The sequence below is a fragment of the Prunus dulcis genome, unplaced genomic scaffold (assembly GCF_902201215.1).
Source record: "Prunus dulcis unplaced genomic scaffold, ALMONDv2, whole genome shotgun sequence".
Taxonomy (NCBI): Eukaryota; Viridiplantae; Streptophyta; class Magnoliopsida; order Rosales; family Rosaceae; genus Prunus; species Prunus dulcis.
The window spans coordinates 48,219-72,482 of NW_023010028.1; the positions used below are offsets into that span (position 1 = coordinate 48,219).

General features: G+C 37.2%; 1 pseudogene; it reads right to left on the bottom strand.

The window, feature by feature from the left end:
- Positions 1-6,991: 6,991 nt before the first annotated feature.
- Positions 6,992-10,464, bottom strand: LOC117612588 (annotated as a pseudogene).
- Between the last annotated feature and the right edge of the window lie 13,800 nt (positions 10,465-24,264).

Sequence of the window (24,264 nt, forward strand, 5' to 3'; positions counted from 1 at the left end):
TCCGAAGCCAGTGAGCTCCCAAAAGGCCTCGTGCTAGATGGATGCGGGTGTGTACAAATAAGGCACATCACCCCCTCTCCGTTGGTTGATGTGGGATCTTACAATGTAAGCCTTTTGAATGATTAGAACGGTCTAGGAGTGCCTCAGGACTCAAAAAATGATAAGTCCCAAAAGGTCAACCCGGGACCCCGTGGGGTCCACGACCTCAAAATTCCTAGAGGTCTTAACATGCCTAGGACACATGTCCCGATAGTTTGGTCTCGACTGGACGGTCGGATTGATCACGATCGCGCGATCGGACGGTTACAATCAACCTGACCCTGGGGTTGGCATATTCAGAGTATCCGGGTCTCCGTTTTTCGATCCGTCAGTCCTATACGATCCTGGAATTGTCTAGATCAACATATATAAAATTGACCACAATCCAAAGGCTCAAACGTATTGAACCCGGAAATCATACAATATGCGAGATCCGTTCGGGGTCCAGACGTTGTCTAAATTCATATCCGCAAATTCCTACGCGCTTTTGAGGAGCAAGAGATCATTTAGGTTCTGAAAGTGACTTTGCTATGCTACCAATGCGCCACCACCCCCGCGGGTAATGCGTGGGTGGCATGATCAAATTTCGGTAGCCGGAAATCCTCAAAACTGGAAACTCAGCTTCCTATCCTTGGTAAAACACCCTATTTGGAACCACTTTTGTTCTTGTATCTACCCCAAAAAGTGGCCGGAAGTGGCGGGGATCGAAAGCCGAAATTGGCCAAAACTTCAATTGCTTAATCAACCAATTAGAAATTTCTCAAAAATAACACAACCAGCAGCTAGAACACATTGAAAGGATCAAAAATCATACCAGATGCGAAAGATTTGGGGGCCGGAGGCGTCTGAACGAGTGCCCAAAAGTTTACTCCACACCGGCGGATGAAGGCTGGGACCGGTTCGAAGAGGAAAGTGAGGCGGTTCTAACGGGACCAATGCTGCCAAGAATAAAGATGTGTGGTGGCAGTGGTGGAGGAGAGAAGTTGGTTGGTCGTGAAGCTTCTGAGGGGAAGGAGAAAATCTGGGTTTTAAAACTGAACTTTGAAATATTTATGGTTATGCCACTGAACTTCCTTTAATCGTAACTTCTTCGCAACTCCGATTTGAGCCCACTACATGTCTACGGACTCGTTTCGATGTGTTCTACATAGTGGTACAATCGGAATTTCCAAATTCTTTCCCAAACTTAAAATGACCTTTTTGACCCATATAATATTAAATAACATTTTAATTTCTCAAAAACCTTAATTAATTCAAATCATTTTATTTTAATGTTTATTTCAATTTATTTCCTCTTTTAAATTTATTCTCTCTTACTTTAAAGATTTTAACACTTTTTCGGGCTGGTTTCACTAAAGTCTTCTTGGTCAACAAGTCAACATGTAAACCTATTAAAATATTCTGGGGTAAGATTTCCTTTTCTTTAATAATTTAGTATTTAATTATTAGTTTAGGATCGGGTCGTTACACAAATCCTCACACCACATAGCTCAGGCTTCGTCGAGACTCGTGAGGAGTTGTCATAAATGACTAGACTATTCCGAAGGCAACTGCCAGGGGGGAGGGGGTACTCCTACAATGGGTTTGAAAACCATTTTTCCGAAACTTATCATAAAATTCCTTTTTTGCTACAAATCCACTTTCATAAATCCATTTCCAAATCCTTTCTCAACTTTCCAAAAATCAGTTCTTAAATAAATAGCCAAAAATCCCTTTTTTAAAAAGAGATCAATCTCCGCATTCCATAATTTGAATTTGACCATGCAAAATCTGTCAAAACTATTCTCACACTACATTCAAATACATACAATATACTATTGAGAAAACTAGTGTTCGTAATTCATCGATTTCAAGCCGATGAGCATATATTTAAATATAGACATATAATCTGGCATTTAATTAATTTTTTATTCATTCCAAAATCCTTTTATCCAAGCCATTCCCAACTCCACACAATTAAACATATTATAACATGCTTGGAAGGTAAAAGAGATTGTATAATAATTCATAAGCATTCAATGAAACTCTCATAACATAATACCATTTTAAAACAAACCTCCAATTACAATTATTACTACTAAATACTCTCAACCGAGTCGACGTAGACCACTATCTAAGTCAACTGGGCTCGTAGGGCCTACATCCTCAATTTGTGATATGATAATTCCTATTGGTCCATAACCATAAGTTGAACTCATCCAAGAAGTCTCATCACGATCCAACGATCGGTTTGGCCCCAATCGTGGAATTTGACCAATTTGCTCTACGGGGCCCACAACCTCCGATTTCCAATCCAAACATTCCCATAAGTCCAACAAGGTCTAATTAACAATTTCTGAGAGCTTGGTCTCAATCGAGCGGTCAGGTACTCTAGATCGCAAGATCGTACAATGATCGGTTTCTTAACCCTATCCAATTCTCGATCAACCAATTCCTACACAATCCTAGAGGTACGAGGAACAAAATATTTGAAATTGGGACTGATCGAGTGGTCCAAACCTATCGAAATCGGGTATCGCATAATAAGTGCAATATGCTTTCAACTGTCAGACTATAACTAGCTCAATGGGCTACCACACAATGACCCACACGCCGCCACTAGTCGTTGGCAGAGGTGGGTATCTTAAGATGTATCAGCATAGAATCATATGAATGAGGGGATCAGTAAAACCTCCAAATTGATTCAAGGTATCAGCATAGATAGCTAGAGCAAGTGGAGGGGATGAAGATGTATACATGGATCGAAGAAAACAGCCGCCGGAATCTCCGAAAACGGCTTTAAAAATCTGCCCAGTTTTCAAGTCAATGTCTTCAGTGCTATTGTAATAACCCAAAACAAAAATCCTAAATTTATTATTATTTTATTTTGGAAAAAGGACGATTTTGCCCTCACCATATTTAATTGGAAAAAGTTGACTTTTTGACCGAGAAGGAATTTGGCAATTCCACTTACACCATTGCGTAGAGCACGACGAAACGAGTCTGTAGACACGGAGTGGACTCGAATCGGAGTTGTAACGAAGAAAATACGGTCAAAATACCGTGAAGGGCAAAACGATAATTTGGACAAAAAGTCATATTTTTATCTCTTCTCTCTCTCTTCCCCCTCAGTTTCTCTCTCCTCTCTCTCTCTCTCTCTCTCTCTCTCTCCTCCCTCCCGCGCGTCCTCCCTTCCAGCCGTTCCAGCCGCCGCCACAAGCCACCCCAATCTACGGCACCGGCACCGGCACCGATAGCACCGCCTCTACCTCACCGTCACAACCCGACCAGTCTCCACCCTTGCGCAGATGAGAGCTGGCCAGAAAACCCAGAAATTCGATCGATTTTGACCGATTTTCAAACCTCTCGTTCTCCTTCAATTCTCAACCAAATCTTTCGAGTAAGTATGGATTCTCATTTATTTTTCGTGCTCTAGCTGATGGTTGGATAGGTTTTCATCGATTTTAGCCGTAGATCACTCAATTTTCGACTTGAAATTCAGCCGAGTTTCGGCCTCCTTGATCGGCCTTTTTCGGCCACTTTTTGGGGTATGTCCAAGAACAAAAGTGGCACCAAATGTGGTGTTATACCTAGGATAGGAGTTTGGAGCCGTGGTTTTGAGTTTTTCCGGCGAGACGTTATCGCCTTGGACACCCACGCTGCCGGCGCGTGGGTGATGGTAGTGCAGTGAACCTGTGTATTTTTGCGATCCTCGTGTTGTCCCTACGCGTAGGATTTCGCGGATCTCGATTTGGATTCCGTTTGAGCCCCGAACGGATTTTCCATATTGTGCAATTATCGGGTTCAGTACTGTCGAGCCGTTGGATCGCACTCAATTTCAGATATGTTGTTCTACATAATTTAATATATATAGCTTAAAATAGTATTGCTTAGTGTATACCTTCAATATTATATTTTGGAGATATATTTTATGCGGAGAAAAACTTGTGAGTAGCACTTTACAACATCACGTGAGTAGCACACAACTATATATGAGATATGTGGTATACAGCGGATGCATATGCACGTTTTACCTACCTTATAGGAGTCACCAATAACATTCAATCAGTGCGGCCCAACAAAAGTAAAACTAAAACAGGCTTTAATATAATGACAATGGAAGCCCTCATCCAAAAGTGCTAGATGAAGTTAACTTATAAATTCGTAAATCTTGAACCTATAGATTCATAAGCCTTGCTTAAGTACCTAAATTATCCCAATGGGTTATCGATGCACCAGAACTCATTTTTTCTCTCAACTCTTTTTCCAACGGATTGTGTAGGATTCAACGGATTGCAAATCGGAGTCCCGAATACTCCGAAATCGCGAACCCTGGGGCTAGGGTTTGGAAATTAAGTGATTACGCGATCGCGGCCAATCGACCATCCAATTCGGGCCAAACTCGTAGGATATGGGTTTTTCTCTGTGAGGGACCTTTAGGGAATCCCAGATCGGCCATTGGAGGTCGTGGGACCTTTATGGGTTTTTAATTTAATACTTTTATTGAGCAGTTTTATTAATTTAATATTCATGGTTAATCAGGCACCCGGGGCCAGACCGACCCACAGGAGGGACCTTCAAGAGGTCCAGCTAGCTCGGACCAGAAGTGAGTGGACTTTTCTTTTCTAAATGATTTTTATAAATGAATTTCATTATTTGATCTTGAATAAGTGTTATTGACTGTTTTTTCCGAACATGATCTGTGCAGTAAAATACTTTTATGTATATGCTGCTTAGTTAATTATGCCAAAGTGATATAAAAAGCAGAGTTTAAGATTTATCCCAGAGGAAATAGCAGCCTAGTTTCAGATTTGCCAAATTATGGTTATTTATCAGACTTTTCTAAAATATTTTAGTTTAAGCCACCATGTACCCAACTATGGTTATTACCCTCAGTAATGCAGATGTCTACGGACATCCAGTTTACCCTCAGTTTTGTCAGTGCACTTAACATTTGCCTCACGAGTTTCGGGGACACTCGGACCGTGAGTGCTAGGATTTGCAGCTCAATTGGACTTGGTGTCGCCGAGGTCTGTCAGGATTTGCAGCTAGGTTGGACTTAGTGTCGCCGAGGTCTGCCAGGATTTGCAGCTCGGTTGGACTTGGTGTTGCCAAGTCTGCCAGGATTTGCGGATCAAGCTGACTACGGTCCCCTGAGTCCTGCCAGTGTGGCTCGAGTTGACTTTGTGTCACCGAGACCTGCCAGCGGATCAGGTGACTATAGTCCCCTGAATCCTGCTAGTTTGCAGCTCGGATAGACTATGTGTCACCGAGACCTGCCAAGGGAATTGACGGACTTACAGGGGTACACTTAGGTGGTAGTTTTAAAGGAATTTCAGTGCTTTTATGCAAATATTGATTACAGTAATTTTATGCAAGTTTTCTTGACATTTGAGCATGTTTTACATCTACATAGATATATATATATATGTTTATATAAATGCGTTGTATTTGAATACAGTTGAACTTCAGATTTACATAGCTATTTTTCTGTTGTGGGGGTTGTTATGTTAGCATATTATTTACTGGAACTTTCTTTTGTCCACTCACACTTTCAACTGTTTTGCGCCCTCAGGCAGTAGACGTGCACAGGAATCCACCACCGGGCCTTCTCCTAGCTCCCGCGCCACGTACAAGATGTAGGATTTTTGTTGTTAAACACTTAAATTCTTGTAAATACTAGTAACTGCTCTGATATCTGGTTAGAGTGAAAACCAGAATAGTTGGATGTTTTATTTACTTATTCTGGCAGTTGGTGTGAATATAACTGCTTGTTTAACAGGTGAAAATTTTTGGGTTTGGACAAATTATAGGGGAGACTCTGCCGAATTTTCGGTAGGAGTCAAGGGAAGGTGTCGGATACGCACAGGGTCCGACTCGAATTCCAAAGTGGAATTAGGATCAGGTCCTGTCAGCTACGCTGGTTTTCGATCAGAGAAAATGGGTAGGTCAAGTGAAGGAGAGAGAGACGATTCTTTTGGAACAAGAATTGTTGAATTTAGTCGCCGAATAAAGACGAAATTGCCGTATGGAACAGAGGCATCGCACAGAGAGAGAGATAGAGAGAGAATAGTCGGGGAGAGAGAGTGTCGTGAGAGAGATAAGCCCGATGTGGTTCTAGTGATCATGAATTACGATTGTGCCACTGCACTTCCGTAGATCATAACTTCTTCGTTTTTATTTCGAATTGAACTTGCCACTTGTCTACGAACTCGTATCATCGAGCTCTGAACAACAGGGACACTCGATTCCCAAAAATCATTCCTGAACAAAAAGTGACTAAAGTACCCCTATGTCCAAGGGCAAAAATGTAATTTCATAATCAATAATTAATTGAACAGTCATTTTTGGGACGGGGTGTTACAGTTTTAGGAAGCCTTAAAATGAGTCTAGGGATCCTTAATAATATGGCTCTGGTAAGCCCTGTTATGGTTTTGGTAGGCCTTATGTCATTTGTGGTGAGCCCTGATACCTTTTTGTGATCCTTAATATCATTTTTGTGACCCTTAATACAGTTACGAAAAGTCTTAATATGGTTTTGATGAGCCGAAGTATGGTTCTATTGAATCTTAATATGTTTCAAGTGAACCAAAATTTCTAAACTAATTATATACAACAAATGGACTAAGGGAAGTCTAATCAATCTTGGTAAATAGGTTCATTCAAAGAAACTGTCTCATCTTCTGGAACACATCTCCCCAAGTGAGGTTTCAGTCATTGGCCATTAACCTTAAAAATATTTCCATTCTTGGGATCCTCAACTTCAACAGTCCCTTATGAGAAAACTCTTTTAACAATGAATGGCCCTGTCCATTTGGTTCTTAATTTTCCAGGAAATAAATGAAGTCTAGAATTATACAAAAGAACAAGTTGAGAAGGCTCAAAAATTTTCCTCGAAATATTTTTCTCATTAAAAACTTTAGAACGTTCTTTGTAAATTTGTGAGTTCTCATATGCATCATTCCTGACTTCATCAAAGCTTCAAATGGTCGGTTGCAAAAATGTGATCCTCCATCACTGATGATCGCTCTAGGAGTACCAAACCTGGATAATACATTTTCTTTCAAAAATTTCAAAATAGTTTTATGATCAATCTTCCCACATGGTATGGCCTCAATCCATTTTGAAACATAATCCACAGCAACAAGGATATATAAGTGATGGAGGAAAAGGACCCATAAAATCAATGCCCCAACAGTCAAAAATTTCAATAATTAAAATTGAGTTAAGAGGCATCATATTACGTCGAGTAATTTTGCCCAACTTTGGACAACTTGGACAAGTCTTGCAAAATTCATACACATCTTTGAAAAGTCTAGGCCAATAAAAACCACATTGAAGAATTTTGGCCGAAGTCTTTTTGGAAGAAAAGTGACCTCCACAAGCCTCAGAATGACAAAAAGATATGACACTAAATATTTCATCATCAGGAACACATCTGTTGATTATCGGGTCGGGACAATATTTGAAGTGATACGTTTCATCCCAAAAGAATTTTCTCACCTCAACCATAAATTTCTTTTTCTCTTGCGAGGTCCAATGAGGTGGGATAAGACCTGTAGCAAGAAAATTCACAATGTTAGCAAACCATGGTAACTTAGAAACACCAAAAAATTGTTCATCAGGAAATGAATCTTTTATAGGCAAATATTCAGAAGGCTCCTCAAAAGATATCCTAGAAAGATGGTCTGCAACAACATTCTCCACTCATTTCTTGTCCTTGATTGTAAGATCAAATTCTTGGAGAAGCAAAATCCATCTAATCAATCGTGATTTGGCTCCCTTCTTTGTCAATAAATACTTCAAGGCCGAATGATCTATAAAAACAACAATTTGTGAGCCCAAAATGTATGACCTAAACTTTTCCAGTGCAAAAATTACAGCAAGCAATTCTTTTTCAATTGTAGTGTAACTTTTTTGTGCACTATTCAAAGTTCTGCTTGCGTAGCAGATAACAACAGGCTTCTTGTCTTTTCCTTGGCCTAGCACTGCCCCTAGCATCACACATTATTTCAAATGGCATAGACCAATTTGGGGGCTGCATTACAGGAGTTGATGTTAGCATTTTAATCAATTTCTCAAATGCTTCTTGACATGCATAATTCCAATCAAATTTAGCATCTTTTTCCAAGAGATTATTCAATGGCCTTGCAATTGCACTAAAATTTTGTATCAATCTCAGGTAGAAACCTGCATGTCCTAAAAAAGATCTAATTTCTTTAACAGTTTTAGGAATAGGCAAATTAGCAATTAAATCAATTTTTGACTTATCCACTTCAATTCCTTTGTGAGAAACAATGTGTCCAAGTACTATGCCAGATGTGACCATGAATTGGCATTTCTCCCAGTTAAGCACCAAAATTTTCTCTTTACACCTGATAAGAACATTCTCCAAGTTAGATAAACAATCAAAAAATGAATCACCAAACACAGTAATATCATCCATGAAAACTTCTAAATATTTTTCTACCATGTCACTAAATATGCTTATCATGCAACGTTGGAATGTGGCTGGTGCATTGCAAAGACCAAAAGGCATTTTTCTAAAAGCGAAAGTTCCAAATGGGCAAGTAAAAGTTGTTTTTTTTCTTGATCTTCTAATGAAATCTCAATTTGATAATATCCTGAATAACCATCTAAAAAACAATAATACATATGCCCTGCGACTCTTTCCAAAATTTGGTCAAGAAATGGTAAAGGAAAATGATCCTTTCTTGTGACTGAGTTCAATTTACGATAATCAATACACATTCTCCATCCATTAGTGACCCTAGTTGGTACCATTTCTCCATTATCATTTTCAACTACTGTGACTCCTGATTTTTTAGGAACAACGTATGTAGGACTCACCCATTTGCTATCAGAAATTGGATATATGATACCTGCATCCCAAAGTTTAAGTACTTCTTTTTGCACAACTTCTTTCATTGTTGGGTTAAGTCTACGTTGAGCCTGCCTAACTGGTTTAGCATCTTCTTCAAGAAAAATTTGGTGTGTGCAAACCAAAGGACTAATACCTTTAATATCAGATAAAGTCCATCCAATAGCAGTCCTATGATCTTTCAAAACTTTAAGTAACATACCTTCACGCAAAAGCTCTATTTTAGAAGATATTACCACATGATAGGTCTCATCTTCTCCCAGAAAAGCATATTTAAGTCCAGCAGGAAGAGGCTTCAATTCACACTTTGGGGCTTTTTCTCTTGATGATTTTGTCTCATCACTCACAGTTGGCAGCTCCTCATATTTTGGTATCCAACCATTATGTTCTTGTACCTATGCAAAATCCAACAAAGAACAAAGATATTGTATTTCAAAATCTTGTGCAAAATTACAATCCCTATTTACTAAACAAAATTGCAATGGATCAGAAGAAGAGGAAGAATTAAAGCAATTTTGAACAATTGTCTCAATCATGTAAACTTCTTTATTGACATCTTCATTGTTTGCGGGTTTCTTGCATATGTTGAATATGTTGAGCTCCAATGTCATGTTCCCAAATGATAGTTGCATAAGTCCATTCCTGCAATTTATATGAGCATTAGATGTAGCAAGAAATGGTCTTCCAAGAATAATAGGAATTTGAGAATTAGAATGCACAACTGGTTCAGTATACAAAACTATAAAATCAACTAGAAAATAAAATTTGTCTACCTGAACCAGCACATCTTCCACCATACCTCTTGGGATTTTGACTAAACGGTCAGCCAATTGCAATGTTATTGAGGTGGGTTTTAATTCACCAAGACCCAATTACTTATAAACCGAGTAAGGCAACAAATTAACACTAGCACCCAAATCCAATAAAGCTTGTTCAATGCTAAAATTCCCAATAATACAAGAAATTGTGGGACAACCTGGATCTTTGTACTTGGGTGGAGTATTAGTTTGAAGAATTGCACTTACATTTTCAGTTAAAGATGCGGTCTTATCAACATTGTGCTTTCTTTTGATAGTGCATTAATCCTTCAAAAATTTTGAATATGAAGGAATTTGTTTTATAGCATCCAAAAGAGGTATATTGGTTTTCACTTGTTTAAAAACCTCCAAAATTTCAGGATCATTATTTTCTTTTTCATTACTTTTGGATTTTTCTGAATTCTTTTTAATTTCAACTGTTACTAAATCATCTTTCCCAATTATTTTTCCACTGTGAAAGAGTAGTGACAGCTTTCACATATTGATGCTTATTTTCATTCAAAGAAGAAGATGGAGTATTAGTTTGAAGAATTGCACTTACATTTTTAGTTAAAAATGCAGTCTTATCAACATTGTGCTTTCTTTTCTGTAAATAGCTTATTTTTATACAAACACCATATTTTACCGTTAAGTTATAGTGTAAAATGCCTATATAACTGAGAACGCAGTATCTTACTCGTAATTTATTGAGTAAGAAGTCTATTTTGCTGAAAACATCATATCTTACCTGTAAGTTATAAAATGCATACATGTCTTATCAGTAAGTTATAGTGTAAAGTGCCTATATATCTAAGAAGGCAACATCTTACCCGTAATTTACTAAGTAAATAGCCTATTTTTCTAAAAACGTCATATCTTACCGGTAAGTTATAGTGTAAAATGCCTATACATCTGAGAATGCAACATCTTACCCGTAATTTATGGAGTGAATTGCATATTTTTCTGAAAACACCATATCTTACCGAAAAGTTAATGTAAAATATCTATATATCCAAGAACGCAACATCTTTCCTGTAATTTATTGTGTGAATTTCCTATTTTTATAAATAAAAAAACCCATATCTTACTCGGTAAGTTATAGCGTAAAGGGCCTATATATCTGAGAACGCAACATATTACCAGTAATTATTTGAGTAAATAGCCTATTTTTTTAAAAAAAAAAACACCATATCTTACTAGTAAGTTACAATGTAAAGTGACGATATATCTAAGAATGCAACATCTTAACAGTAATTTATTGAGTAAATAGCCTATTTTTCTAAAATCATCATATCTTACTGGTAAGTTATTGTGTAAAATACCGATATATATGAGAACGCAACATCTTACCAGTAATTTATTGAGTAAATAGCTTATTTTTCTAAAAACACCGTATCTTAATGGTAAGTTATAGTGTAAAACTCCTCTATATCTGAGAACTCAACATCTTACCCGTAATTTATTGAGAAAATAGCTTATTTTTCTAAAAAGACCATAAGTTATAGTGTAAAACGCCTATATAACTGCGAAAGCAATATCGTACTCGTAATTTATTGAGTAAGAAGTCTATTTTTCTAAAAATTCCGTATCTTGCTAGTAAGTTATAGTGTAAAATGCATATATGTCTGAGCAACATCTTACCCGTAATTTATTGAGTGAATGGCCTTTTTTTTTTTCTCAAAATGCCATATCTTATCGGTAAGTTATAGTGTAAAGTGCCTATATATCTTAGAACGCAACATCTTACCCGTAATTTACTAAGTAAATAGCCTATTTTTCTAAAAACATCATATCTTACCGATAAGTTATAGTGTAAAATGCCTATACATCTAAGAACGCAACATCTTACCCGTAATTTATGGAGTGAATTGCATATTTTTTTGAAAACACCATATCTTACCGAAAAGTTAGTGTAAAATACCTATATATCCGAGAACGCAACATCTTACCCGTAATTTATTGCATGAATTTCTTATTTTTATGAAAACCCCATATCTTACTCGGTAAGTTATAGTGTAAAGTGCCTATATATCTGGAGAGGCTTTCGAAGCTGTAGAGAAGGAAACAGATGTCTTGAAAGGAGACAAAGAGAAGAGTAAAGATGGAGAAGAAAAGGTGAGATTTTTCTTTAGCACAAAACTGATTCATTTTGCAATATACTTCTTCTAACTTGTCTTCTGTCCACCTATAGGAGGAAATTCCTACTGAAGTAATAGCAGAAAGCATTGAGTTGGCCAAGAGACAACAAGAGGCTCAAAGGACAGAGCCTACAAGCTCAGAATTGACCCTGTTTGATGAGGTGGAGGTAGAACACTCTGCTTCCGTCCCTGAACCTGAGGTATTTTTACCTTTCCCAATCCTGCCTTGGTTTCTTTAATTATGTCTAGTCGGGTTTCTTCTAATTAATGCTTGTGTCTTCTCAGGTGGAAGAGAATAGAACTGCTGGGTCGTTAGCTGTGGTGACTAGCCCTCTCAAACCTCCCATTGTGGCTATAGTATTATTATGCCTTAGTATTTTCCTTCTGTAGTTAGTTTTGTGCATAACTAACATGAAGCTCATTCTTGCAGATCCCTATCCATTCTGTTCTAGGCTCTTCAACCACGACCTCCTTTGCTGATCCAGAATTGGCAAAGTTTGAAGCTATGGATTTAGATGCTCAGTTGGACAGACTTGAGAAGCTGGGAGCCACTACAAGTAAAGCTAAGTCTAGGGCAGTGGATGAAGCAATGGAAAGGGTGAGGATCTGGCAGTCAACTGAACTGGATCTGGATGAGAACAAAGAAGCTGTTGACCAGTTGATGAAAGATCTAGATCTGCTGCACAGTGAGAACATGGCTCCCAGGCCTATCCTTGAGCGCAGCTTGCATCGTACCAGCTTGACATACTCCCATTGCATCACCACCCACTATACTATTTATATATTAAAAAGGAATGCGCCAATGCATAGGTGCCACGTGTCAAACAAGTACAGGCGCTCGGCTATACTATTTCTTATTAAAAAAAGAAAAATCGAGTACAGCCGCACAGCTATACTATTTGTTTCAAAAAATAAAAAAAAAAGGATCTAGTATAGCCAGCCGGCTATACTATGCTGGACCTGTGCGCCACGTGTCAAACCAGCTATACTATTTTTGCTTTAAAAATTCAAAAAAAGGAGTATCGCCGCACGGCTATACTATTTTTGAAGGCAATAATTAGGTGAAAACTGAGTATAGCCGGGCGGCTATACACTTTTTAATATATATATATATATTTTTATTCAATAATACGTGAGAATTATGTGTATAATACTTGAATTTTGTGTCTTATTGAAATTTTGTAAAAAATAGGTGTATTAAACATGAGAAAATACGTGTATAATACATTACAAAACGAGAAGGCGCTAGAATCTTTATACGGGTAATAACTTTGGAAAAGGAAAAAATGAAAAAGGGACAATAGATACTCGAGTAATAGCCTAATAGTAATGGATAGGGCTCTTGGGCTATGGAGAAAATTAATTTGGACACCCAAGCAAAATGGAAAAGTAATTTGATTTCATTGTTGTGGAAATTGAGTTTAAAAATCAAATATCAATAATGGAAATGCTAAGGCATCAAGGTTCAATTCTTTAAACAAAATATGTTTCATGCTCCTTAATCCAAATTATAACTCGATTAAAAACACCATATCTTAATGGTAAGTTTATATCTGAGAACGCATCATCTTACCCATAATTTACCGAGTAAATAGCTTATTTTTCTAAAAAGACCATATCTTACCGGTAAGTTATAGTGTAGAACGCCTATATAACTGCAAATTCAATATCTTACTCTTAATTTATTGAGTGAGAGGTTTATTTTTCTAAAAACACCGTATCTTACTAGTAAGTTATAGTGTAAAATGCATATATGTCTGAAAACGCAACATCTTACCCGTAATTTACTAAGTAAATAGCCTACTGTTCTAAAAACACTATATCTTACCGATAAGTTATAGTGTAAAATGCCGATACATCTGAGAACGCAACATCTTACCCTTAATTTATGGCTTAAATTGCATATTTTTCTGAAAACACAATATCTTACAGAAAATTTATAGTGTAAAATACCTATATATCCGTGAACGCAACATCTTACACGTAATTTATTGTGTGAATTTCAAATTTTATGACAATCCCATATCTTACTCGGTAAGTTATAGTGTAAAGTGTCTATATATCTGAGAATGCAACATCAAACCTGTAATTTATTGAGTAAATAGCTTATTTTAAAAATAAAATAAAAACACCGTATCTTACTAGTAAGTTACAGTGTAAAGTGTCTATATATCTGAGAACGCAATCTTAACTATAACTTATTGAGTAAATATCCTATTTTTCTAAAAACACCATATCTTACTGGTAAGTTATTGTGTAAAATACCTATATATATGAGAACGCAACATCTTACCTGTAATTTGTTGAGTAAATAGCTTATTTTTCTAAAAACACCATATCTTAACTGTAAGTTATAGTGTAAAACGCCTCTATATCTGAGACCACAACATCTTACCTGTAATTTATTGAGTGAATAGCCTATTTTTCTAAAAACACAATATCTTCTTGGCGTGGCTTGTGTGCATGCACATATGACAAACTTTGGGGTACTCAAGTTGGGTTTCTTCCCAAGTTAGGTGTCGTATTGAGCTAGAAATATATTTCGACCCAACCTTTGATTTTTTGGGCCTCAACATTAGCCAGACGTGCTAGTAGATGGTGGGGATCCAATCTTGGAGTTGCAGATGCAATAAGCTTGTTGGGTTTTCGTAAGGATGGATTGAGTTTTGATTCACCACTGTGTTTGAGTTTACAACACTAGCCCCAGAACACTTGAAATTAGCGGACAAAACCTCTGTGGAGGTGATGACGTGCGGCATGATTGCTAGATACTGAAAGAATGATTGAAATAAGGCATGTATTGGAAGGATGTTTGAAATAGGGCATGTGCTAGAAAATATTTTGTTTAACATGGAATAGGTGATGGAAGAATATGGTTGTGGCGGGCCTTAGTACAGTTCTGATAAGCCGTAGTCCGATTCTACTAAACCTCAGTATGGTTCTTGTAAGCCTTAATATGGTTCTGATTAGTCATAATATGATTATAGTAAGCCATAATATGGTTTTGGTGTGCGTTAATGTGTTTTTGGAAAGCTTTTATACGATTCTAATAAGCCTTAGTATGGTTCTAGTACACCTCGTATGGTTTAGATAATTCATAACATAAATTTGATAAGCCATGTTATTCTTCTGGTAAGCCATATTATGGTTCCAGTAAGTCACAAAATGGTTCTAGTGAGCTTTAATATCGTTTTAGTGAGCCTTAATATGGTTCTAACGAAGCCATAAAATGGTTCTAGTGAGTTTTAATATCGTTTTTGACAGAACCCGACTCAAATCCTACTTTGAAATCCGTGTCGAACCCCGTACGTGTCCAACACCTGACAGGTGTCGGGCACAAATAACCAAATACCATTCTTACCCTAATCCAAAAACTACTTTAGGGTCTGGCTTCTACTTCAGTCTCCCCTGAAAAAGACAAAAAACCCAAAATTTTACCTGCAGAGCAAACTCAAATAATTTCCCAACCGTTCAACAAATTCAACTTTACAAAACTGATCATAACAAACCAATCATAAAGTTATGGCTGCACCAAGGTTAGCCTAGGTTGCCTATGTACCTTTACTGAGGGATCAAGCCGCACGTAGTTCTTTATACAAGAAACAAAGTTCAACCCATATGTAAGCACATGAACTAAATATTCCTTCACACTTTCTGAAAACCAAAAGCTTCAAACTCTAATCAATTTTAGTTTAAAACATCTTACAACTCAAACACTCTCCACCTAGGCGTACCCCCAATCATAATCCGTCAAATCCAATAATATTCCGTCAAAACAAGTACCACATATTTTACATCATCACAGAACTCAAGGGACACGTGGTCAGCCCGAGAATACATATCTTCGCAGAACACGGGGGACACGTAGTCAGCTCGAGAACACATATCCTCGCAAAATGGAGTGACCAGCCTGAAACGCATATTCATCAATTCCCCTCCCAGGAATTAGGAAGATATAATCAACCATTTTCCGAAATTTATCATAAAATTCCTCTTTTTCTACAAATCCACTTTCATAAATCAATTTTCCAAATCCTTTCTCAACTTTCCAAAAATCAGTTCGTAAATAAATAACAAAAAATCCCTTTTTTTTTTTTAAACGAGATGAATCCCAACATTCCTTAATTTGAATTGGACCATGCAAAATCTGTCAAAACTATTCTCAAACTACATTCAAATATGTACAACATACTATTGAGAAAACTGGTATTCATAATTCATCGATTTCAAGCCACTGAGCATATATTTAAATATACACATATAATCTGGCATTTAATTAATTTCTTATTCATGCCAAAACCTAGCTATCCAAGCCATTCCCAACTCCACATAGTTAAACATAATATAACATGCTTGGAAGGTAAAGACAATTGTATAATAATTCATAAGCATTCAATGAAACTCTCATAACATAATACCATTTTAAAACAAACCTCCAATTACAATTCCAACTACTAAATAGCCTCAACCGAGTCGACATAGACCACTATCTAAGTCAACTGGGCTCGTAGGGCCCACAACCTCAATTTGTTATATGATAATTCCTATTGGTCCATAACCATAAGTTGAACTCATCCAAGAAGTCTCATCACGATCCAACGATCGGTTTGGCCCCCATCGTGGAATTTGACCAATTTGGTTTACGGGGCCCACAACCATCGATTTCCGATCCAAACATTCCAATAAGTCCAACACGGTCTAATTAACAAGTTCTGAGAGCTTGGTCTCAATCGAGCGGTCGGATCACTCTAGATTGCACAATCGTATGGTGATCGGCATATCTTCACAGAACTTGGGGACACGTAGTCAACCCGAGAACGCATTTCTTTGCAAAATCGAGTGACCAGCCTAAAACGCATATCCATAGATTCTCCTCGTAGGACTTAGGAAGATATAATCAACCTGAATGCAAATCCTCACACCACATATTTCAGGCGTCCTCGACACTCGTGAGGTGTTGTCATAAATAAGTGGACTATTCCAAAGGCAACTGCCAGGGGGGGGTACTCCTACGGTGGGTTTGAAAACCATTTTCCAAACCTTATCGTAAAATTCCTCTTTCTCTACAAATCCACTTGAATAAATCCATTTTCCAAATCCTAGACAGAGCTAGCCGAACAGAAACCGAAACCGTCAGCGAAAGTGGGTATATTGAACGATCGGTAAAACCTCAAAATCAATTCAGGGTATCAGCATAGACATCTAGAGCAAGTGGAAGGGATGAAGATGTATACCTGGATAGAAGAAAACAGCCACCGGAATCTCTGAAAACGGCTTTGAAAATCTGCCCAATTTTCAAGTCAATATCTTCGACCTTATGCTGGTTTTCGATAGGAGAAAATCAGTAGGTCAAGTAAAGGAGGGAGAGACAATTCCTTTGCAACAAGAATTGTCGAATTTAGTCACCGAAAAAGACGAAATTGCAATCTGAAACAGAGGCATCGCACATAGAGAAAGAGATTCGCTGAAACAAATTCATCTCTTAAGAAAGTAGTTGTGAATTGTATAAAATCCTTAAAACTTAGAAAACTCTCAATCATTGTCTCATAAATCTGAAAACATGTATTAAAACTTTCACCAATAAGTACCAAGATAAAATCATCAATTTTAGTTTAAAACATAAAACTCAAATACTCTCCACCTAGGTGTCCCCCCAATCATAATCCTTCATTTCCAAAAATATTCCGTCAAAACAAGTACCATATATGTTACATCATCGCAGAACTCGGGTGACACGTGGTCAGCCCGAGAACCCATATCTTCGCAGAACTCAGGGGACACCTAGTCAACCCGAGAACACATATCCTCGCAAAATTGAGTGATCAGCCTGAAACGCATATCCATCAATTCCCCTCGCAGGACTTAGGAAGATATAATCAACCTGAATGCAAATCCTCACACCACACAGTTCAAGCATCCTTGAGACTCATTAGATGTTGTCATAAATGACTAGACAATGCCGAAGGCAACTGTCGGAGGGGGGGTTACTCCTACGGTGGGTTTGAAAACCATTTCCCGAAACTTATCATAAAATTCCTCTTTTTCTACAAATCCACTTTCATAAATCCATTTCCAAATCCTTTCTCAACTATCCAAAAATCAGTTCTTAAATAAATTACCAAAAATCTCTTTTTTAAAACAAGATCAATCCCAACATTCCTTAATTTGAATTTGACCATGCAAAATCTCTGAAAACTATTTTCAAACTACATTCAAATACGTACAACATACTATTGAGAAAACTAGTTTTCACAATTCATCGATTTCAAGCCACTGAGCATATATTTAAATATAGACATATAATCTGGCATTTAATTAATTTCTTATTCACTCCAAAACCCAGTTATCCAAGCCATTCCCAACTCCACACAATTAAACATAATATAACATGCTTGGAAGGTAAAAGCAATTATATAATAATTCATAAGCATTCAATGAAACTCTCATAACATAATACCATTTTAAAACAAACCTCCAATTACAATTACAACTACTAAATAGCCTCAACCGAGTCGACATAGACCACTATCTAAGTCAATTGGGTTCGTAGGGCCCACATCCTCAATTTGTTATATGATAATTCCTATTGGTCCATAACCATAAGTTGAACTCATCCAAGAAGTTTCATCACAATCCAACGATCGGTTTGACCCCGATTGTGGAATATGACTAATTTGGTCTACGGGGCACACAACCTCCGATTTCCGATCCAAACATTCATATAAGTCCAACAAGGTCTAATTAACAAGTTATGAGAGCTTGGTCTCAATCGAGGGGTTGGATCACTCTATATCGCACGATCGTACGGTGATCGGTTTACTTAACCCTAGAATCATTGATTTGGTGTATTCGGGACTTCAATTCTCTGTCAACCAGTTCCTACACAATCCTAGAGGTACGAGGAACAAAATATTTGAAATTGGGACCGATCGAATGGTCCAAACCTATCGAAACCGGGTATCGCATAATAAGTGCAATATCCTTTCGACTGTCAAACTATAACTAGCTCAATGGGCTGCCACACAATGGCCCACGCGCCGCCACTTATCGCTGGCAGAGGTGGGTGTCTTGAGAGATTTTCCAGAGACAAAAAATATCCAAACCACCAGCCAAAACCTATGCCAATAGATTCATACTAACTAGGGGATCGCGTTTTGATGTAAATGCCATACACTTTACATACACTTAAGAGAGAATCATACAACTCGATTCAAATGCCATGATCTTGTTGTGAGTGTCGTCGTCATATGCTTGCTAGAAATTGATTATCTATTGTTGTTTATGGATTGATTGGTTGTTTGGAGGTGGATAGTAAGTCCTAGCTATTGTTCTTGATTGATTTTAAACCAATTTCTCTTAAACTCTAATTTAAATTCTGTTTTGTTTTCTTTTCCTTATTTTATTTTATTCACAAAATCAAATCAAAACCCCCTTGGTGTTGGCATGTGTGTGGAAGTCCTTGTGGTTTCAATCTTTATTTTGTTTTCGTGTTTAATTGTGTTTTAGTTTTCATTGTGTGACATTGATAAACATCTCTTTAGATCACAATCTCTGTGGGATCGACCCTTGCTTGCTTACTATACTATCATTTGATTTGTGCACTTGCAAGGTTTTAATATTGTTGTTAAAAATTACCAGCATATAGGTTTTGGCTAAAGGTCATTTTCTAAGCATTAGATGCATGTTTCCTTCAAGTCAATGTTCTTCCCTATTCCCTGATGAAGAAGTTGAATAAGACCAAGGAAGATCTTATCCCGTGTGGCGTGGCCATGAGCGGCTTTGTCAGTGACAAGTCCAAAATCATTGGGGTATTGCCATTGCAAATAACTGTGGACGATCGACAAGAGTTAAAGCCTTTTATGTTGTGGAGTCGAATGTGGACTACAACATATTGCTTGGCCAACACGGGCAAAAGTGTCAATACACCCAGCTGATGTAAATCCCTTTGAAACCCACGTTGTGCAAGCACAGATTTAAGACGAGTGACAAGAACATCCGACAAGAAAGTCTTGGAGCTAGGTGCCGAGAACATCCGGAAGGATTTGGCTCGAGAGGTGTTTATCGATCGAACAAGCATTTATTAATGTCAGACACCATAAGTAGAAAAGAAGGGGTAGTGGCCATGGTCGATCTGATGGAACTACTGTTGGCATATTTGGCCGAGGACTCTTTACTGCCGAATGCGGCGATTAATTTGATCAAATGCCAACACGAGTCAGACGGCGATGATGTATTAACCGTTGACAACTTGGATCCTGCACCTACTGAGATGGAAGACAGCCATCCCGAGGTCTAAGATCCTTTGTTAGAAATCAATGTAGGAACTAAGGGCGAACCATGACCTCTCTTTCTTAGTAATCTTTTGAACCTGAAGCTGAGTGTCGAAATTATCGGCCTCCTCTGAAAATGTAAAGATTGTTTTGCTTGGGACTATCATGAGATGCTTGGATTACCCAGAGGTTTAGTAGAACACAAATTGAAAATCAAAGACAGGTTCAAACCTTTCCAACAACCACCACCTGTGATTTTCTGCCTAGGTACAACTAAAAGTCAAAGAAGAAATTTAACATCTTCTCAAAGCCGTCTTTATCCATACCGCCCGATACGTTGAGTGGCTGGCCAACATTGTGCCAGTATTGAAAATTACTGGAGCTCTAACGGTTTGCACGGATTATAGAAATCTAAATCTTGCAACCCCCAAGGACGAGTACCCTATGCCCATGGCCGACCTGTTAGTGGAGTATCTATTGTCCCTTTTTGATTTTTTACTTTTCCAAAGTTGTTACCCGTATAAAGATTTTAGTACTTTCATGTTTAATAATGTATTACACACGTACGCACGTATTTCTCATGTTTAATACAAGTATTTTTCACAAAAACTTCAATAAGACACACAAAATTCACGTATTATACACATAATTTTCACATATTACTGGATAAAAATAATATATATTTATTATAGAAAAAGGTATAGCCCGTGCGGCTATACTCGTTTTTGCATAAAAAATAGCATACCTAAGTTGTTTTAAGAAAATAGGTTTTACTCTTTTGACACATGGCCCCTAGGGGCTAGGAGTGTCCCTTTTTTTTTTTTTTTTTTAATATGTAGTATAGCCGCGCGGCTATATTCTTTTTTATTTTTAATATTTTCAAAATATAAAATTTGTTTCTTTACTTTTGTTTTTTGGCCTACTTCTTTAATTTACTATATGTAATCAAGTAATATCTTAGCCTTTTTTAATCACTTTGGTTAGAAATTATATTTTAATTATTATTTAATATAAAAAATTTATGAAAAACTCCACAAAGTAATTAATTTCTATTTGTTAAGTCTTTAGTGAAACTGTTTGGGTGTCTTAATTAAGTTTCTCCATAGCCCAAGAGCCCTATCCATTATTATTATGCCATTACTCGAAAATTTATGGTCCCTTTTTGATTTTTTACTTTTCCAAAGTTACCCGTATAAAGATTTTAGCTGTTTTACGTTTAATATAGTATTATACACGTACACACTTATTTCTCATGTTTAATGCACATTTTTTTTACAAAAATTTCAGTAAGACACACAAAATTCACGTATTATACATATAATTCTCACATATTATTGAATAAAAATAATATATATTTAAAAAAAGGGTATAGTCAAACGGCTGTACTAAGTTTTTCCTAATTGTTTTTCAAAAAAATAGTATAGCTGTGCGGCTATACATTTTTTCGCTTAAAAAAATATTATAACCGCCCGGCTTTACCTCTTTGACCAATGGCTCTTAGGCGCTGGGAATGGGCTTGAGTTTTGATGCTCCCAAGTATCCCAAAACTTCCACTCCTTGGACCATTAATAGGCCTCGTGAATACTACTAATCCATACCACAACCCGCTCAACAAGCCCCAGGCATTTCCTACTTAAGCTTGTAGCGTGTTGTGTTGCTTATTTGTTTGTCATGGCACGTGTGCAAGCGCATATGATGAACTCTTGCGTACCCAAGTTAAGTTTCTTCCCAAGTTAGGTGTCGTGCCGGGCTAGAAATATATTTGGCCCCAGCCTTGGAATTTTTGGGCCTCAACAATGGTCATAATGTGCCCTAATATGGTTGTGGTGAGCCTTAGTACAATTCTGATAAACCTTAGTCCGATTCTACTAAACATTCGTATGGTTCTTGTAAGCCTTAATATGGTTTTGGTTAGTCATAATATGATTCTAGTAAGCCATAATATGGTTCTGGTGTGCGTTAATATGTTTTTGGTTAGCTTTTATATGAATCTAGTGAGCCTTAGTATGTTTCTAGTACACCTCATATGGTTTAGATAATTCATAATATAAATTTGATAAGCCATGTTATTGTTCTGGTAAGCCATAATATGGTTCTAGTAAGTCACAAAATGGTTCTAGTGCGCTTTAATATTCTTTTGGTGAGCCTTAATATGGTTCTAACGAAGCCATAAAATGATTCTAGTGAGTTTTAATATCGTTTTTTTACAGAATCTGACCCAAATCCCACTTTGAAATCCGTGTTGAACCCCGTACGTGTCCAACGCTTGACAGGTGTCGGGCATAAATAACCAAAATACCATTCTTCCCAGTTTTCAAGCGCATATGACGAACTCTCCGAAAATAGCTTCAAAAATCTGCCCAGTTTTCAAGTCAATATCTTCAACGCTACGCTGGTTTTCGATCGGAGAAAATGGGTAGGTCAAGTAAAGGAGAGAGAGACGATTCTTTTGGAACAAGAAATGTCAAATTTAGTCGCCAAACAAAGACGAAATTGCAGTTTGAAACAGCAGCATCAAACGGAAAAAAGAGAGAGAGAAAGAGAGAGAGAGAGAGAGAGAGAGAGAGAGAGAGAGAGAGAGAGAGAGATAGATAGAGAATAGTTGGGGAGAGAGAGTGTCGTGAGAGAGAGAGAAGCTAGATGTGGTTCTAGTGATCATAAATTACGATTGTGCCACTGCACTTCCGTAGATCATAACTTCTTCGTTTTAACTTTGAATTGAACTTGCCACTTGTCTATGAACTCGTATCATCGAGCTCTACACAATGGTGACACTCAATTCCCTAAAATCCTTCCCCGAAAAAAAAGTGACTAAAGTACCCCTATGCTCAAGGGCACAAATGTAATTTCACAATCAATAATTAATTGAGCAGTCATTTTTGGGACGGGGTGTTGCAGTTTTAGGAAGCCTTAATATGGTTCTAGTGATCCTTAATAATATGGCTCTGGTAAGCCATGTTATGGTTTTGGTAGGCCTTAAGTCATTTGTGGTGAGCCCTAATACCTTTTTGGTGATCCTTAATATCATTTTTGTGACCCTTAATACAGTTATGGCAAGTCTTAATATGGTTTTGATGAGTCATAGTTTGGTTCTATTGAATCTTAATATGTTTCAAGTGAACAAAAATTTCTAAACTAATTATATACAACAGATGGACTAAGGGAAGTCTAATCAATCCTGGTAAACAGGTTCGTTCAAAGAAACTGTCTCATCTTCTGGAACACATCTCCCCAAGTAAGGTTTAAGTCGTTGGCCATTAACCTTAAAAATATTTCCATTCTTGGGATCCTCAACTTCAACAGTCCCATATGGGAAAACTCTTTTAACAATGAAAGGCCCTATCCATTTAGTTCTTAATTTTCCAGGAAACAAATGAAGTCTAGAATTATACAAAAGAACAAGTTGAGAAGGCTCAAAATTTTTCCTCAAAATATTTTTCTCATGAAAAACTTTAGTACGTTCTTTGTAAATTCGTGAGTTCTCATATGCATCATTCCTGACTTCCTCAAGTTCATTCAATTGGAGTTTTCTCAAGGTACCTGCATCTCCAAGACTAAAGTTAAACAATTAAAGTTAAACAATTTGATAGCCCAATATGCTTTATGTTCTAATTCAACAGGTAAATGACAAGGTTTACCATAAACTAGCCTATATGGGGACATACCAAGAGGTGATTTGTATGCAGTACGATATGCCCACAAAGCATCAGTTAGTCTCAATGACCAATCCTTCCGGGTTGGATTCACCGTCTTTTCCAAAATTTGCTTGATTTTCCTGTTTGCAAGTTCTGCTTGGCCATTTGTCTGTGGATGGTATGGAGTGGAAATCTTATGGGTTATCCCATATTTTTTTCATCAAAGCTTCAAATGGTCGGTTGCAAAAATGTGATCCTCCATCACTGATGATCGCTCTAGGAGTACCAAACCTGGATAATACATTTTCTTTCAAAAATTTCAAAACAGTTTTATGATCATTCTTCCGACATGGTATGGCCTCAATCCATTTTGAAACATAATCCACAGCAACAAGGATATATAACTAACCAAAAGATGGAGGAAAAGGACCCATAAAATCAATTCCCCAACAGTCAAAAATTTCAATAATTAAAATTTGGTTAAGAGGCATCATATTACGTTGAGTAATTTTGCCCATCTTTTGA